This window comes from Canis lupus, chromosome 22 (genome assembly GCF_048164855.1).
Source record: "Canis lupus baileyi chromosome 22, mCanLup2.hap1, whole genome shotgun sequence".
Lineage (NCBI taxonomy): Eukaryota > Metazoa > Chordata > Mammalia > Carnivora > Canidae > Canis > Canis lupus.
In genome coordinates this window covers 39,444,083-39,459,995 of record NC_132859.1, presented here as the reverse complement: position 1 = coordinate 39,459,995, position 15,913 = coordinate 39,444,083, and the positions used below count along the sequence as shown (strand labels likewise).

Here is a 15,913-nt window from a genome sequence, read left to right as displayed (position 1 = left end):
CCCTCTACCTCTCGGCCCTTCTCCCCACTGGTCACTCTCTCTCTCTTCCTCTCTCAAATAAATAAATATATTTATTTTTTTTAACTTAAAGATTATTTATTTATTTATTTTTAAAAAGAGCACAGAGGGAGAGGGAGAACCAGACTCCCCGCTGAGCAGAAAGCCTGACCTAGGGTCTCATCCCAGGACCTCAAGATCTTGACCTGAGCCAAAGACAGATGCTCAACCAACCGAGCCACCCAAGCACCCCATAAATCTCTCTCTTTAAAAAAAAATACATTACTATCTTTATTTTGTACTTTTGTTTCCCTCAGAATGTTTGCTTCATTCTCTTTTATTGTCAGTGCAGGGAGAGGGGCCAAGGACACCTGCAGCTCTGACGTTAAAAAATCCTGGAGAAAGGCTCTGATTGTTCCTGCTTAGGTCACATAACCATCACTGGACTAATCAGTGTGGCCCGGAGGGCTGGGAACTATGGTCGTCAGTCTCTAGTAGAACCTCACAATTTGTACAGAAGACAAAAAACAAACCTCCGAGAAAGAGAATGGATTTCCCTGAAGAAGAGGGAGAAACTCTGGGTAGAGTAAACCATTGATATTTACTCCAGTTGCCATAAAATCAGAATGTGAGAGACAGTAGACACCTACTTCTGAGCACATTCCCACTTAAGATTTGGTTTCATCATCAGAGCAGCTGCTGCTTTGCTAGGGCTACAATTTTTTAAGTGTATTAGCCAGCTATTACTGTAATGAGCTGGATAACAAACAATCCAAAGATCTCATGGCTTGCGACAACAAATATTTATTTCTCATTCATGGGTCAGTATGCTCTTTGGGATGCTCTTTGGAATATGGGTTGGATTCTGGTATCTCTACACATCTTCTCCTTTTGGGACAAGTGTTATCTGAGACATGCTCTCCATATCCATAGTAAAGATCAAGAGCACAAAGAGCAAGCCAAATTGTGAAAGGATATTTTTAAGTGTCTGTGTTTCCACTTGTATCGTGCCTACTAACATTCCATTATCCATATCCACCATCGATAGGCTAGAGGAGTTCCAGTGAGGTAGGGAAGAGAAAATGAATACCTGCTGGAAAATAAAAAAATCTGGGCAGCCAGGGTGGCTCAGTGGTTTAGCGCTGCCTTCAGCCCAGGGCCTGGTCCTGGAGACCTGGGATCGAGTCCCATGTCAGGCTCCCTGCATAGAGCCTGCTTCTCCCTCTGCCTGTGTCTCTGTCTGTATCCCTCTCTCTCTGTGTCTCTCATGAATAAATAAATAAATAAATAAAATCTTAAAAAAAAATAAAATAAAATAAAATAAATGAAAAAATCTACCATGATACTCAATGGCATTAAAGGACCTTCTAAAAGGTCTGCTGAAATTGCTTCTTATTGTTTTATTGTTTTCCTATACATGTATTTAGTGGATATATATCTTAGTTCAGAAATTCTGCTGTGCATGGTATAGAACTTTGTTTCCTATAATGCAACTTAATTCTATTTTGAACCCCCATTCAGCTAAGCGGCTGAAACTTAACCTCATTTAATTCAGAATTATCTCTCTCCATCTTTTTCAAGATTGCATCTAAATCCTGGGGGCTTACATATTACCAAAATACACCTGGAGAGCATCTGGTCTTTGAGCCATCTATCTGCACAGACATCCACTGAAATGTTCATCATTCTGTCTTAGAAGTCAATCAACACAAATGACCACTGAGATGTCACTTCTTTCTATGGCTGCTTTACTCCTTCAGTACTACATTTTGGAGCATGAGAATCATTCAGCTGCTTCTGTGCTATGGTGGGCTCTCTAAAGTCAGGTATGATCAAAGTTCTTCCTGTCTTGATGCGTGTAACTCTCCCTAGATCTCTGTCTGATGCAGGGTCACCACAGATTATTGTGTAGGCCATGCCACATCTCTAGGCAGTGTCATTCACATGGGCAGCAGAGAGCAGGTATTCATCCCCTGATCCTACAAATCTATCTTAAGTTTTGCTGCCTGACCAGGGTCTCTGATCAGGAAAAAGAGTACAAGGCCACAATCTTAAGGACTTGCTATTTTCCAAATATTTAATGTGTCCCCTAGATTTTTTCCCCTTGGACTTACCAGGAAGAATTTTCCAAGTCTGAGGGAAACCCTAATTAGCTCAACAACCTCCCTCTACCTCTTCCCTTTTCCCAACCATGAAATTTCTCTGTCTATGCCGAAGATGGTCTCCATCTATCCTCTCATCCCTCAAAACAGAGCCTAGGATTTTGGAAACCTACAACAAGAAAGCTTAATTGTTTCAGTTTTCCGTCAGAGTTCATCCCTTCCTTGAGGCAATGAGCCTAAACCAACCTAACTGCTTGGAAAGAAAAGGATGTAGGAAAGAAATGCGCTACTTGGGGGGTGAAATCTCAAAAATGTTATCTTTATTACATTTACAGACTGAGACGCACTGATCATGCTTCAGTTATTTGAAATATGAAGGAAATAAAAATCCAACAACACACTTTCATAAGTCATATTTGTTGGGCTTTACATGGTTTTTGATACTTCTATTAAAATGTTTTGTTTGACACCATGGAAAATCAGAATATTTCAGACTAAATAGCAAATCCATTTACATTATGAGAATAAGGTTAAGAAGAACTAGAAAGCTGTCCCAAATCCTCATTATTTTCCTACGACAAGCTGGAAAGGGTCCCTTTCAGAATGATGTGGAACACTGGTCTAAAGCATTCCTCACTTTTCACTCCAGTTGCCAAACTTTCTACAGCACTCCTTCTATGGGATAACAAAATGTTGGATAATTTGGTGTGATTTTTTTTTGTTTTTATTTTTAAACAAGATGATATTCTTTGGAGGACTCTTTTGGGGCTATCTGAGCAGCCAATGAGATAACAACTCACTGTTTTCCTGTGACCGACTCCCATCTTAAAACTCGGTCCTCCAGTCGCTACAGCTCTTCTGCGTGAGCCCATCTCTGGCCATGGCCACCTAGACTGGGCTGGATATCTGATCCCAATTAATCAGTCTCCCCAGGTACTTGGGATCGAGACTGAAGAGAGAGTCTGTCTCTTGGCTGAACTTGCAGCTCCTGGGAAGCCGACCAAACTGGTTTGTGGAGAGAGAATGTAGAAGACACCTTTGCTGAATCTGTCCTGGCTTTGTAATTCCCAGATTCTTCTCTCCTAAGACCACATATATTGCTACTTTGATGTCCTCCAGGATTTTGAGATGGCACAAACTTACAATAAAGCCCTCTCCTTGATGAGCTTGAGCTCATCTAATTGCATTTCTCTTGCTTGCAACTAAAGTACTTTAACAAACACACTTTTCCTTTTGCTGAGCTCAGTTAAACCAAAACCTTGTTTATATCAACAAAGGACTTAATTAAGCTGTGTGGGTAACAGAAGAACTTGGATAAATATGAGTAGCTGATAGTAGTGACTTTAAGGGAAAGGGGAACATAGCAGTGGCTACCCATTGAGTTGCAAAGCCCCTATCTGTAATCTGTGCACATCAAACTGCCAGTGCAAAGTTTTGGGTTTTTTATATGAGAGCAGAATTGGTAACAGTTATGCCCTCAGTTAATGAACAGCCTGGAACAAAGGAAGGGGAACTTTTACAGCCTGCATGAAGCAGCTGAGCGTTTAGAGGTGGAGGGAATGCACAAGAGCAAAGTTTCCACTTCAAACATGGGAGGTTTTTGTAGTGCTTATTATTTTAGGCTACCAGACTGCCTGCTTTCATGTATTGATATATTGACTCTGTAAAAAAAGAAATCATTAAAAATATAAGTTTGATCACATGTTCATAGCCATCTGCTCTGGTGACTAAGTTGGGGTGCAGAATGCCAAGAAAGGATGTACCATCTTTTGTCAACGGAGGCAAAAATAAAAATCACAGATCAAAAATCGGAACTTGGGGGAAGCATCCGGATTTCTCAAATAAGTCAAGAAATATGCAAACTGCAGACCTCTTTTAAACTCTGCAATAATCTAACTTTTTGGGTGAGTTTTGTCTGCTTGGTAAATGAATTCAGATTGATGGATGAGGATGCAATAGGAAGCGAGGTCTCAGGGCCCAGATCCAAGCTCTCTGACATCACTCGAAAAGAATCTCCCCTGCCCCTGCATCTCCTCTGGTAGGGGATGAAAATCTAAAAAATGAGCCTATCTGAGAACCCTTGAAATTTTTCCTGATTTAATTTGTTAAGCATTCCATTTAAAGTCCCCAGTTTCCTGGTACAAGCCCCAAGAAAACACTTGCTCTGAAAAGAACCTTATACCGTGATCTCACCTCACATTATTGGTCAATAAGAGTCTAGCAATTAGCTTTTTGTAGAGTAAGGAGACAATCTTTCTTCTGAACCATATTTCTGGTTCTTTAAATTAACGGAACTTACTTTTCTTGAGGATGTTTTTAGAGTGTAGTAGAGCATGTATTCTTCATTCTTCAGCTTCAGAATTTAACTTCTAATTCCACTAAGTCTGCCCTTGGCTCTTGACCTCACTTCCAGCTGTTAAATTTAGCTCTCTGTGATTGCCATGGACAAGATGAGCTCTAGACAAAATTGGATGAAGGTAACATTTGTCATTGGCTCTTTTTCATCTTCCACATTAGCACGATATCTCCTTTTCTCCCCCATCCCCACCAAGCCATTCATGTTGCCTGGGTTAAACAGGCTCAACTTTCTCTGTAGTGTCCAGAAATCCCACTTCTGTACTTACCCATGAATAAAACTATATTCATTTATTTTTGTTAACTTAAAACACATGATTATTGAGCATATATTATGTGCCAGCCTATGTGTTAGACATATGGACACAAAAGCAAATTCCATGGGCTCCTGTTTTCAAAGAACTCATCATCTAAGCAAGAAGATAGAACATACCAAGTACACATGGACAAAAGCAAAAGCCAGCAACTATCATAACAATGACTACATAGATAATAGTAATGTGACATGATAGAAGTTGGTGAAAGCCCTTGGGAGTTAGGGGGAAAGAGAATTGGAAGTGAGGGGAGATTCGGGAAGGGTTCAGGTTGTCTGAATCAAATTCATTTCTGAAAAAGTGTGAGATAACACATTTTCAGATTGGGGGCATTTGTATTTCATTATTTTAAATGGGAAAAATAAGAAAGCATTTTCAGGCATAGAGGTGAACCACACAACAGGACCCAAGGATTACAATTGAAAAACATTTGAAATCGATTGACTCTGGAAGAGCTGGGCTATATGGTCATTATATCCACATTTCTTACAAGATTAGGGGGCTGGATCATAGCCTAAAATGTAAAGTGTTGATCATTTCTTCTTATAAAAATAGTGTGCAATGAGATAGATATCTATTTTGAAGTTAGAACCGGAGAAAACTGGAATTGAGATGAACCACACTGGCATATTTATCGATCTGCTTTGGCTTAGGAGTTCATCCTTTGCAATATAGGTTTTCATAAAGAAGGATAGTAATATGATAGGTTTCTTCAAAAGTCTATTATGAATATAGAAAATGACATTTTCTTCCTGGGTAGATTTAGCCTGATCCTGCCAAATCTGTCAGGACATTGCTTTGTATACCATTCTTATTGAAGAACTCAATAGATGCCATCACTGGTGTCAGCCCATAATCGGGGGTGAGCCTGGAGTAGCACCAAAGGTCAAAGCAGTGAACATTTGCCTGTTTAATTTAAGTGCAAAAAGGCCATCAAGGAAAAACACTCAGAAAATGATATGAAGTCTCTAAATTTTTAAAAGGTTTTATTTATTTATTTGAGAGAGAGAGAGAGAGAGAGCATGAGCACAAGCAAGGGGAGAAGCAGAGGGAGAGAGAGAGAGAGGGAGAAGTGGACTCTGCTGAGCAGGAAGCCTGATGTGGGGCTTGATCGCAGGCTCCTGGAACCATGATATGAGCCGAAGGCAGACACTTAACTGACTGAGCCACCCAGGTGCCCCTAAATTATGGTATTTTAATTCTCTATATCTATCTATCTATCTATCTATCTATCTATCTATCTATCTATCTATCTATCCTACTAATTTGGGGTGTAGAATCTGGTTGTATTAGTTAGTTTATACATTTCAGCTACTGTCATTGAAAGACTTCCAAGTAACTGGCTTAAGTAAGAAGTTTCTGTGCATGCAGCACAGGGCTGATAGGGCAGCTCCCTTAGGTCAGGAATGTAGATTCCTTTTCTTTTGCATTCAGATTCTTTGAACTTCATGTCTTCATCAGTAGGATAGGAGTGATTGCACCTCATTTTCCTCGTGAGGGTGATGAGAGGTAATGCATGCAGATGCCTGGTACATAGTAGGACCTCCCAATGTGTTCCTAATATTCACTCCCAGTCCTGCTGCCTTGTACTGTCAATCCTGAGGGCCACTTTTAAATAAGTGTATCATAGGGGTGCCTGGGTGGTTCAGTTGGTTAAGCATCCAGCTCTTGAATTTGGCTTAGGTCATGATCTCAGGGTCCTGAGATTGAGCCCTGCATCAGGCTCCCTGCTCAGCAGGGAGTCTGCTTATTTCCCTCTCCCTCTGCCCTCCCCTTCATCTGCTCTCTCAAATAAATAAATAAATCCTAAAAAAAATAAGTGTATCATAAAACCGCACTACTCTCTCTCTTAAATCTTAAGGCATCTCTCTTTCTCTCTCCTTTGCTGGAACTATTCTGTTTTTCACTTGATGTCACCTGCCTGTTTTGAGGGGAAGGTGTGATTCTTTGGGGTAAAAGGGTACCAAGAGGGAGTTCTGTTGATGAACACCAGAGAAGAAGGCATCTGTGGATTTTAATCTAGGGAGGTTCTTCCAAATTTTCTTCCCTGCCATCAATACTCTAAAGACATTTGACCTTGAAAGACTAAGACACCAAAAGAAGCTCCAGGCAGTACACATCTCTAACCTCTGTGTCGGATGGAACCACTCACTTAAAAGGTCCCAGAGATAGGCAGAGCTGTGTCTCTACATCCACAGGCCCAGGATTGTCCCATCCTACATTTCTAGATGGCTGGATAACGCACAAACTTTCTAAATGGGTTGGTAATTGTGTCTTTTATTGAAAAGGCTCTCTTTGTACCCTAACCTGGAAGGAGATCCAAACTTTCTTCCTTTCCAGTCTGCTGGGCCAGTAGGCATCTAATCTAGGTAGCTGCTGGAGGCTTGGACTTATTTGGGTATATCTGAAGACCTATGGGTGCCACTGGCAGCTATTTGCATGAGGTAATTTGTCTGTAGGGAGAGAGTTTATAACCAGGAAGAGGACCTTCATGTGGAATTAGTTTTATTGCTCTTGGATTGGCCCAGCCCCTGGAAAGGTATTTCTCAGTCTTCTAAGATAAGGGCTACAGCAATGAGATGTTTCTCAATGTGTGGACTCTGAACTACCTAGAGAGACTTGTTGAAAACATGGGTTCCACTTAAACCCTCTGAATCATAATCTCTGGTAGCAGGGTGTAGGAATCTGTACCCCACATGATTCTTATACCTACTAAAACCTGTTGCTTCAAGTGCAGTACAGGGCCATTCTCACTTGGGAGCTCGTAAGCAATGCAGCATCTTGGGCCCATCCCAGATCTCCTGAATCAGGGTCTGCCTTTTAATGAGATCTCTCAGGTGATGTTTGTTTGTTTGTTTGTTTTTATATTTTATTTATTTGAGAGAGAAAGAACATGCACGCATGAATGGGGGCAGGTAGGGGCAGAGGGAAAGGGAGAAGCAAACTCCTCACTGAACAGGGACTCCCCCTCCCCCAACTTGGGGCTTGATCCAAGGACCCTGAGATCATGACCTGAGCCAGAGGTAGGAACTTAACAAACAGAGCCACCCAGGTGTCCCTCTCAGGTGATTCTTAACGCACACTAACTTGAAAAGTACGGGCCTAATAGTTTCAGATCCATTGAGCCCAAAGGATTCTTTTCCTGACAGATTCTGTGAGATGGGAGGAGGAAGGTAAGGCACAAATAGCATTCTTTGGATGCCCAGGTGATGTACCATGGCTCATAGCATCTCACTTCCAGGGAGCCCAGAATGATTCTGGCCCAGTGAGCACTCCAAAGAAGATGGTATCAGTCTGCCATCTGCAGGGCTGGTGTCTTTGAATGTTACCAAAGGCAGCATGAACAGGGAGGAAGTGTCCTCAAATGGCTTTCTGAGGGGCAGATGCCTGGCACAGGGGTAAGGGTAGTGAGGCTGGGGCAGATGAGGAAAGAATGGCAAGCACCACGTGTTAACTGACAGTGGTGCTCCTTCAAGCATGACTTTGGGACAACACCTGCTGATTCCCAGGGGGAGCAATCTGAGGCTCTGAGGCTTTGCGGAGGGCTGACCATCTGTGTGACAGCAGTGCAGGCGAGGCCTCCTGAGTACATACTCAAGAGGCTGAAAGAAAGATGATCATATTATAGTTTGTTACAGAAAATATATATGTAATTAGAGGAAGTGCCTGAGAGGTTTGCAATCAGGGGCAATTTTTAGAGTCCCAGGGGGACATTTGGCAATGTGTGGAGACACTGACATCTAGCAGGTAGAGGCCAGGTATACTGCTAAACATCTTTAATGCATAGGGCAGCCTCAGTAACAAGGATAATCTGGGCCAAAATGTCAATAGTGCCCAGGTTGACAGACACTATATTGTATCCCAAAGATAGATTTACAAAAAAATCCCAGTATTTTCTATCGACTTTTACAACCACCCTGGGTGATAGTTAAAGGTTGACCATACAGGGTTAAACTAGCAAAGTGAGTACTCTCCTGGCTGGCAATCATTTCAAATTGACTATTTTTTCTAGGACCTTTTCAGATACTGAAGATAACTGATCAATCTCAAAAAGCTAGGGGAGTCTTCTGGCCTTTTAAAAATAATGGGTACTGTATTTGTCCTATTCCCTCATTTTTCAGGTATTTCTCTCACTACTATCAGTTCTGAAAAATAATGACATGTGACTCAGCAGTAACGCCACCAATTCCTGCCGAGTGAGCGCTGAGGACTGTGTTATCAGAGCCCGCCACTCTGAATACTCCCACTTTATCATGCACTGCGCCTCCAGGTTAGAAGAGAGGAAATGATTATCCATCACTTATGTACTTGCACCCAGCACTTGCTCTTCATATCTGATCAATCCTAAGCTTAAAAACAAATTACATGCATATAAAAATTACATTTTTGGAATAACCTGTTATTAGGTTTTTATTCCTGTTATCAGAGGGCTACACTGAGAACTCATAGAATAAAGGAGAAATATGATTCTGGGAAGTCAAATTTCTGGGCAGGAGAATGAAGACACTTTTCTGGGGGTGGGGCTAGTGATCTCAGTAAAAATCATCTGAGAGACACTGGAAAGTAAAAATCAAATTTATTTTGATTTATGGAAAGAGGAATATAAAGTTTAAAGGAGAAGCATGTTGTAGGTAAAGGAACACTGGATTCTCAATCAGACAGATTTTGGTGTGAATCCTGCCTCTGCAGGATACTAGCTGTGTGACTTTGGGCTTATTTCTTACTCTGTTTCCATTTTGGTTAAAAAGGGATAATACTATTTACCTCATAGAATTGTGTATTGGTTAGCTATTGCTGTGTAACAAAAGCCACAAAAATCCCAGTGCCACAATACGATAAACCTTTATTTAGGTCCTGCATCTGTGGAGCACCAGGGTCATTTGGAAGTCAGCTAATGTAAGTTGGAGTAGTTTTGTTCTCTGAGAGCCTGGGACCAGAGGTCTGCCTGAGACTATTTTTCCTTGTATTTCAAGTTTCTGCTTGTATCACATCTACTAACACTCTACTGGCCAAAGTTGTCACATGACCGAGACCAAACCCAAGGGTAGAGGAAGTACACCTCCCCAATATGAAGCCAAAGAAAGTCATATAGGCAAACCCACAGTCACCAGAGAAGGAAATATATAATTCCCATGGGAGTGAGGGGGTGCAGAGTGAATATTTTTGGACAATAAACTAATCTACCACAGGCTGTTAAAATGATTAAATTAATTTATGTCTTCAAAGCACCTTGCATAATATCTGCGACTAAAGTATTTCATATATGTTAGTTCATTTATCCTTCTCCAAACCCAGATCTTACAGTGAAGAATGGGGAACATAAACTTAATTTCAGAGACACCGTAATTATTTTAAAATAAACTTGACTTCTGTATTATGATTGGTTGGGAGAGACAGAATAAAAGGAAAAAGCAGAGATATTTAAGAAAGTAATAAAACAGAAGAAGAATAAGAGAAGAAAGAAACAATACCTCTTCAAATTTTGAGAGGGTAAAGTATGGGATAAAGAAGTAATACTTCTTGTAGCATCTGGGTGGTTCAGCTAGTTGAGTGTCTGACTCTTGATTTTGTCTCAGGTCATGATCTTAGACATGTCTCCCTTTGCCCCTCCTTGCTCATGCATGCTCTCTCTCAAAAAATAAAAAATAAAAAATAAAAAAGGGATCCCTGGGTGGCGCAGCGGTTTGGCGCCTGCCTTTGGCCCAGGGCGCGATCCTGGAGACCCGAGATCGAATCCCACGTCGGGCTCCCGGTGCATGGAGCCTGCTTCTCCCTCTGCCTGTGTCTCTGCCTCTCTCTCAATCTGTGACTATCATAAATAAATAAAAAATTAAAAAAAAAGAAGGAAGTAGTACTTCTATAAATAAAATATAAATTGATAAACAGAAATATAGCTACAAAACAGGAACAATAAAAATAAAGGAGAAAATTACATAAGAGACTCATCATGAGGGCAATGAGGGCAGCCTCGGTGGCTCAGCGGTTTAGCGCCGCCTTCAGCCCGGGTCGTGATCCTGGAGACCCAGGATCGAGTCACGCCTCAGGCTTCCTGCACGGAGCCTGCTCCTTCTGTCTGTGTCTCTGCTTCTCTCTCTCTCTCTCTCTCTCTCTCTCTCTCTCTCTCTCTCTCTCTGTGTCTCTCATGAATAAATAAATAAAATCTTAAAAAAAAAAGAGAGAGAGAGAGACTCATCATGATACCGGGAGAGCTTTTTCAAAATACATGCACCATTTCTTCTGCATCCCAGATTCTGAGATACACATTTTTCACATGGAATAGGGTAGGAAAGGGAGAGGTGTATTCATAGTTTTATCACCTCCTGTCAAGGTTTTATGAAAGACTAATTAGTGTTTTAACCAGTTTTTACAAGGTCACTGAGTACGCTTTATCCTTGATACTTCAGAAGCTCTAATCTGAATGTGGTCATTATTTCAACCTACCAAGTAAACAATCATTTTCTGGGAATGTGGTGTGAGAAAGAGAGAAATAGTATCACAGGGATCAAATGAACTTGAGTTGGTTTTTTCCAATGTGATGACTTGGTCCACTCTAAGAAAAGAATATTCTTAACATAAATCATCCGATTATTAAGTATTTCATATAACCAGGTTGCTCGGTATTTTATGGTAGAAAAAAGATGGTGTAGAAATTCTTTTCTAGAGTACAATAGGACCTTCAATATAATCCTCTGCCTATCTTCTAGAATAAGAAGAAATGATTTGGTCAAATTTGATTTGGTTAATAAGGAACAAAAGGAACCCCTTATTAAGATGAAAAGTGTTAATATTTAACGAGGCTCTCCTTGTAAAGAGCAATGGTAAATTGTCTTTATATTACATGCTTAAGAGAAGCAAAGACATAGAAATTCATCCCTCTTTAATTTTTGTATTGAAACTCTTGTTCGCTTCTTGCCTGTGCCATCTTGCTTTTTGGTCATACTACCAGTAACCGGCACACAGGAGATACTCAAAAATTGGGGCAAGGTGAGGAAAAGGCCATTTTTAAAATGATAATTAGCAAAAATATAACTTATCGAGGATAGGAGTGGGCACATGGAGAAGCTATCACCTTCTCACTCAGATTCCTCAAAAAAAAAAAAGTTTGTACTGCTTGGAGAAATGAAAGTCTGTCTTTCTGTCTCCTTTCTTTCTTTCAAATATCTAGGGTTTATATAAAAAAGCTAGGTCTGGAATGTAAAGATGTTTTAAAAAAAAAGCATCTCTTGAATGGTTGCTATAAACTGATAGCCTGAGGTAAGGAGTGACTTTTAAAAGAAAACAACTAATTTTTAACTGAAAGCCTTCATGGTCTCCAAGGAACCTAGTAATAAGAAAGCAGAATGCAAGAATTTTCTAGAATTTTTCTTCTCCCGCTCTCTGCTCACTCTTGCTGGCCTCCTTGCTCTTCCTAAAGCACACTAAGCTTACTCATTCCTACACTGAGGTCTTTCCACTTGCTCTGCCCTCAGCCTAGTAAGCATTTCTCCACCTGATATCTGCATGCCTTCCTTTCTCTATTTATTTAGGGATGCTTAAATATCATTCCCTCACAGAGTGATGCCCTTACCATCTTACCCAAAATTGTTCCCAGTTTCCTTCTATCCCCTAACTTGTCATTAATTTTCTTCATATCACTTCCTACTACCTGACAGCATATTATACACTTATTTTGCTAATAAGTTTATTGTTTATTCTTCACTAGAATGTAAGCTCCATGAGGGCAGGGCCTTCGTTTTTCTCACTGCTATATCTTCAGTGTCCAGGACAGTACTTGTGTACCTAGTAGATAATTCTATTAAATGAATGAATTCCTGTAGGGTGGTAAAGACATAATTGTCTGTTCACCATAGTTCTAAAGATGAAAATATCCCTAACACAAAGAAGGGTGTTTGACTACCACAGCTTTATAAAAAATTCATTTGAGGAGCACCTGCATGGCTCAGTCAATTGAACGACTGAGTCTTCATTTCGGCTCAGGTCATGATCTCAGAGTTGTGGGATAGAGCCCCAAGTCAGGCTCCTGCTTCAGATTCTTTCTTCCTCTCCCTATGCCCCTCCCCTGGCTTACTCTCTCTTTCTAAACAAACAAATACATAGATAAAATATTTAAAAAAATTCGTTTGAATATATGCATTCTTTCTTCTAAAAGCCATTTAAATCTATCAGACATGGAGCACTGTGCTTGGTGTTCTATGTATAATTTTTTTTGTTGTTGTTCTATGTATAATTGAATAAGGCAGAGTTTCTGCCTTAAGAAATGATAATTCAGAGGTGGAGTAGAGTCTCTCCATGTGGATCCTGGGGTGCCACTCACTGACATATACATACAACAGAAATCATGCCTTCCTAAAAGCTATGAAGTACACACCTGTCCTACTATACACAACCCTTAGGAAACAGCATTTCTTGTCTTTTCAGCTAACTGGTACTTCCTCAACAATCCAGATGCACAGGACCTTCATTCATTCATTCAACAAGCCTTTATTGAGCATCTACTACATATAAGAAAAGTGCCAGAAGTGGGGATACCAAAGTGACCCCAATAGAGTGTGGAGACAGACAAGTAAACAGGCAAATACAGCACACATGGTAAGTATATGGGTGGACTTCCAGGAGAGGACATAGAAAGGGTTTCCAATCCCATCTTGGGAGATGGGGGAGATTTGAGCAAGTTTTCCTGAAGAGGATGTCTCTAAGTAGATTCTTTACAGGGAAGCCTGTATACACCGTTTATACCTCTGTAATTATAGCGGACTACATATTGGATTTATTAGCTTTGCTTCCTGATGACAATGCTGACCTCTCTAGGGAATGGAGCACGTTTAGGAGGTTACAGTGGGTGATATGGCCACAACACTGGGGAAGCAGCAGGCTTTTGAGCTCTGTCAGGGGCAGGAGGAGGGTGAGCTTGTGAAGTACGTGAGGGATCAGGAAGCAGCTGCTCTGGTGAGCTGGCAGGAGGAGAATAAACAAAAGCTGTGGTTGTGGAGGGAGGTGAGAAAAAGTATGGAGAGAACAAGCGAGAACGGGAGCGGGAGAAACAGAGTCACAGAATATGGGTGAGTATGAGTTAGTTTGTCCTATGCATTGTGCTTTGAGGAGCATAGAAACAAAGCAAAGTCTTTATATACTGTACATAAATAAATCCCCTCATTATTTATATAATTATGCAAATATTTTAATAGCAGCATTGATAGAATTCAAATTCAAAACACAGAAAATAGTTCACCCACATTTTTTACCACCCCAACAAATGTACTTTAATTTTTGTGGCTTTCCAGGCCCAGCAGGAAAAACCTTTAAAATGTTTCTATCTCTGTAATCAGAGTGCTAATATGATTTTATGGCCAAGTCTTTGTCATCTCCAAGCTCTGTCAATGTTATGTAATGAACACCTGTACTTCTCTTTGCCTTGTCTTCAGCAAGTGCATGCAAGCTTTTACAACAGGACCCCAGAGAGGCAGCTTAAGGGGAAATGTGGAAGTGAGTGTAGCCAGCTGTGCTAAAGCAAGCACAGTTGTGTGTAAGCACCTTGTCAGCTCTAAAGCACAAGGCCAAAAATACACATGTGGCAGAAATAAAGTAAAAGAAAGCAGATTATATTGAAATGGTTGCAATCTTCCTCCTTCGCTGATTAGGAAGGGTTCTTGCTTATTTGGTCAGTCCACAGTCTTCTTATTTTCAGAAATAGGGAAATAGGGAAAATGAAGACATAAAAGGAAAAAAGAAAAACAGAAACAACAAAACCCTCTCAATCTACATAATAAAGCTGTATTTTAAAGCTTTGTAGGATCCTTGAGTGGCTCAGCGTGTGCCTTCAGCCCAGGGCGTGATCCCAGAGTCCCAGGATCAAGTCCCACATCAGGCTCCCTGCATGGAGCCTGCTTCTCCCTCTGCCTGTGTCTCCGCCTCTCTCTCGCTCTGTCATGAATAAATAAATAAAATCTTAAAAATAAAAAAAGCTTTGTAATAAAGAACTAAGGTGAAGACAGAGCAGGGGACACTGGAAAATGGAATAGTTCTCTTGCAAACACCATAATGACATTAAAATGACATAGTCCTGGTAAAAGTTTAATATAGACTTTCTGAAAAAAACAAAACACTACATGTGTATTGTAGATTTTATTGTGTAGCACACAGTTTACAAATAATAATAAAATATGTATACCTTTTATTATAAATTCTATATAAACAATTGATTCTCACAGAATGCTTTTATTGATTTTCGTTGAGCTCTAGTAGCCACTACAATTGACAAATGAATATACTTCTGACATAAACAATGGTTAATATTTTCGTTGATGTTAACAAGTTAGCCATAAGAAAGTGAAGCAAAAAAAATATGTTTAACTTTACACATTCATCAATGATGTGAGTGGGAGACTGCTGAATCAGATAATAGTTTTTGAATACTGAAAGAATATTTTCTCAATTTTATGCACTATTCATAATATAATGGCTATAGGCACAATACACCTTAGAGTTCAATCTGTATTATTAGCATTTTTCTATGACTTTCTTAAGTCTAGACATCCAACAAAACAAAAAAAATCAAGCCCTGATTTGTAATGCTTGCTGATTTCCATGGTGTAAACACTCCTACAATGGCCAATTTTCAAGCTACCAACATGATGTCACTGAACACAGAATTAGAAAAAGATGCCAAAAAAGCACAATTATATAGTATTTCTACAATACAGACACAAAGATGTAAAGAAACCTCAAGAATATAGATGGAGGGGGAATGTAGTAAAATAATTAGAAAGTGATGGATTTTGAACATTTATCTAACAGCTTTATTAAAATATAACTGACATTGAATTGCACGTGCTTAAAGTATATAATTTGAGAAGTTTTGACACATGTATACATTTATGAAACCATCATCACCGTCAAGATGATAAACATATCAATTACCCCCCCAAATTTCCTTATGCCCCTTTGCAATCTTTCTGCCTCCACTGCTTCTTACCTCTACCTCCAGACAACTACTGATCTGCATTTTATCACTACAGATTAGTTTTCTATAAAAGGAATCATGGACTGTGTACTCTTTTGTTTGGCTTCAGCATAATTATTTTGAGATTCACTCATGTTGTTGCATGTCCTTTTTTCCTCTGAGTATTGCATATTTATCACCTTTGT

At 40.0% G+C, this 15,913-nt stretch overlaps 1 long non-coding RNA gene across 3 annotated transcripts in view; it reads left to right on the top strand.

The window, feature by feature from the left end:
- The window catches only part of LOC140614163 (uncharacterized), a 64,117-nt gene that overhangs the window by 1,379 nt on the left and 46,825 nt on the right, over positions 1–15,913 (top strand). For 2 of the 3 annotated variants that reach the window (XR_012015065.1, XR_012015064.1), the window contains exons 2-3: positions 1,579–1,823; positions 13,187–13,357. This is a non-coding gene — a long non-coding RNA (uncharacterized lncRNA). Of the gene's footprint in view, positions 1–344; positions 579–1,578; positions 1,824–13,186; positions 13,358–15,913 lie in introns of all 3 variants that reach the window. The other variant, XR_012015063.1, reaches the window with a different exon arrangement.